At 36.1% G+C, this 3200-nt stretch overlaps 1 long non-coding RNA gene across 1 annotated transcript in view; it reads left to right on the top strand.

Annotated features, from left to right (window-relative positions):
• Window positions 1–884, top strand: part of LOC107692096 (uncharacterized) — a 2025-nt gene extending 1141 nt beyond the window's left edge. The window contains exon 3 of the long non-coding RNA XR_001634615.1: window positions 774–884. This is a non-coding gene — a long non-coding RNA (uncharacterized LOC107692096). The remainder of the gene's footprint in view (window positions 1–773) is intronic.
• The last annotated feature ends 2316 nt before the right edge of the window (window positions 885–3200 follow it).

A 3200-nucleotide genomic window follows, 5' to 3' on the forward strand; every position in this document is an offset into this window, starting at 1 on the left:
CGTCTCCCTGACATGGCTGCATCAACACTACTGCTGTTCCTGAAACCACGCCTTCTATCTTTGCGTGCACGTTTGGGTGGCACACTGAAAAAAATGCTACTACATTTTTTTAAGGTAAGTGGTCGCAAACAATTAATTTAGCTACATTGAATTTTAAAAATATGTTGAAAGTTAGTCAAATAAATTTGTTTATTTAAATGTAGCTAAAATAAATTGATTGCAACCACTTACCTTAAAAAAATGTAGTATCATTTTTTTCAGTGCATTATACTAATATTTCCACATAGTGACGTAGACATGTGGGGGCGTGTTAGAACGAGGCATTTTAGGTAGGCGTGGTTGACTCTTAACTTTTATAAAGAATATCTCTTTGGATTTGAGACTTTAGTCTTTGCAACTTTACAGATCTTCTTTATGCACCAAGAGCTTGTAAGAGCTTGAAATCGCATCATATGACCCCTTTAAACTGCCCCTTCTGGCCAAATGGTCCATAACGCTTCTTCCATGGGTGAGCAAGTGATGTAACGTTACATTTCTCCATATCGGTTCTGATGAAGTAACAAACTAATCTACATCTTGGATGGTCTGAGGGTGAGTAAATTTACATTTTTGGGTGAACTATTCTTTTAATGTTGGTTAATGAATTAACTTTAAATAGGCCCTTTAATTTGTAAAGTGTTACCAAAAATGTATGTATAGACAACAGATGTCACAAAACCATTAAAAGAGAAGCTTTTTTTTAGCTTTATTTGTTTTTCAAATGTCACTAATAGCTCACCAAATGACATCCAGAAGTTTAGCCGTCGCTATGCTGAATCAACCATTGCGAGTGACATCAGCAAAATTGTGGACTTGATGGTTCAGAAAAACTTTGTAAACTTTCTGCTCAATCAGAGAGAAGAAAAGCGAGTGAGTTTGGGGAAATGGGCAGCATGTATGGTATAATATCCAGGTTATATAAAGTAACAGAGGATCCGATGCTCGTTTTTACAGACCAACTACACTGCAAAAAAATTTTCACCCCTTTCAACTTAAAAACGTAAGTTTTGTGGCTGCCTTCAAATTTTAAGTTAAATCAACTTAAAAGTACAAGTCATTTCAACTCACTAATTTAAATCTTGCCTAGTGCTGAATTGTTTTATTGAAGTTCATTTGACTTTACAACATTTGCTGTTTCAACTTAAGTTAAACATTTTTAACATGAATTTTCTAGTTATGATAATGTAAACTTTATTTTAGATCCAGATAAAAAAATATACTACATTTGTTTGAAACATTTCAATTTAATTTTTTTCTTGCAGTGCTTATAAACAGGGTTTTAATATTAAGAACAGTACACAACCTGCCTGTGCATGCTAATGTGTGAATGCCAGTACACAGCGGCCACCGTATCAGAAATGCAAAACTTGACAGGTAAACACATTTTGGAAAACAATGACGGAACATAACTAATTCTGCTCTATTCTGCTCAAATGTACAATAATCTCCCAAAAATTGTGTTACACAAGCGTTCACTCACCTCGTCCACGTTGAATATGCTTCTTCGCGCAGCCCAACGGACAGCTTCAAGTTCATGAGTTGTTCGTCTGAAATTCCTCCGCCATTTAGTTAGTTCGCTGTATAGTCTGCCCGTGTCTCCTTGTTTGATGTTGCACTGCGATGTCTTTATGTATTAAAAATGAGTCTAACGCCTGTTTCACACATACTCCGTCTGCAGTGCGTGTGCGTTGCGTTTTTTTTACGCACCCATGTTAACGGATTAGAGCTTTCAATAAGCTGTCATGGCTTTTTCATCATATCATTTTTTACAGTGTATAGATGATCCAGACACCCGCATCTTCAATGACCGGCTGAAAAAAAGAGTTTGTGATGTGGATTCAGAGAAAAGGCGATGCATTTAAGTAAGTTGCCTTCTGCAAGTGAGACTGATTGTGACTTACCGTCCTGTAAACATAATTTACCATGTTTTTCTTCCTTGACTAACAGGAATCAATAAAAGTAGAACGTGCCTCTAAAGCGCCTTGGAGAACAGATGAACTCAACTCTGATTTGAAGAGCAAGATGTACCGGAAATGTTTAGATAATCAATGTGCTGAATATCCTGTCATCTATCTCTAAATTAAAATCTTTTAATTATAATTAAATTGTTTTTCAGAATCATCATTTGTGGTTTGTACTTTATTATCATAAGAAAAAAATGCTGTAGAGCTCAAGGGATAGTTCACCCAGAACTGAAAATGCTGTCATCATTTACTCACCCTCAAGTTGTTCCAAACCTGTATTAATTTCTTTCTTCTGCTGAACACAAAAGAAGATATTTTAAGGAAAGTGGGTAACCAAACAGTTGCTAAGAAAGTCATTCAGGTTTGGAACTTGAGGGTGAGCAAATGATGACAGAATTTTCATTTTGGGGTGAATTATCTTTCCGCACCTCTTTGTGAAATATATGTAACACAAAACACATGTGCACCATCCAGAACATCATGGGCTTGATTTGTAAACCTTGCCATGCATTTAAAAAATAAAAAAAAATAAGCTGTGTAAATATGCACACACTCTGTGGACCATGCGTATACGCATTCTTTCATTGATGTGGTCGAACTAATGAAGTAAACAGAACGATTTCCATTTACACTCGTTTAAACACATCAAATCATTATCCAGAAATCATTAGTAGGACATCTAGTTGTGAACATATTAAGCTACAGGTGAAAAAATCATTCATAAAAATTAACGTCACTTTCAACACAGACAGACAGACAGCTTCAGTGAGCAGGGCATTTTAACATGTGTTAATGCATTTCATTGGCCTCAGATTTATGGAATTTTTACTGAAGGAACTGATCCATCTGGTCTCTCTCACCACCTTTGTATTTTCTCAAGGCTCAAACTTCTTTTTCTTTTCTTGTCTTCCAACACCTGTATATTTTCTTGATGCTCACATTTGTAGAGGGAGACCATCCTGTAGGTTCTATATGACTTATTGAACCTGTTGTGTTTGTTGATGACTACAAACACAACAAGTTCTTCATCTTCTCTTCTTTGCAGCAACCTTTTTTCTGCCAGTTTATAAATGAGAAGAAATCCTTTCTGCTGCTTATTTTGCTGCTACATTCAGGCTCCTGTACGTCCATCTTTTTGTATTTTCTGTTTTGCTTGTTTCTTTTGGATTTTATCTTAACATCCCCCCCCCCCCCCCC

Source organism: Sinocyclocheilus anshuiensis, unplaced genomic scaffold (assembly GCF_001515605.1).
Source record: "Sinocyclocheilus anshuiensis isolate Anshui unplaced genomic scaffold, SAMN03320099.WGS_v1.1 scaffold726, whole genome shotgun sequence".
Lineage (NCBI taxonomy): Eukaryota > Metazoa > Chordata > Actinopteri > Cypriniformes > Cyprinidae > Sinocyclocheilus > Sinocyclocheilus anshuiensis.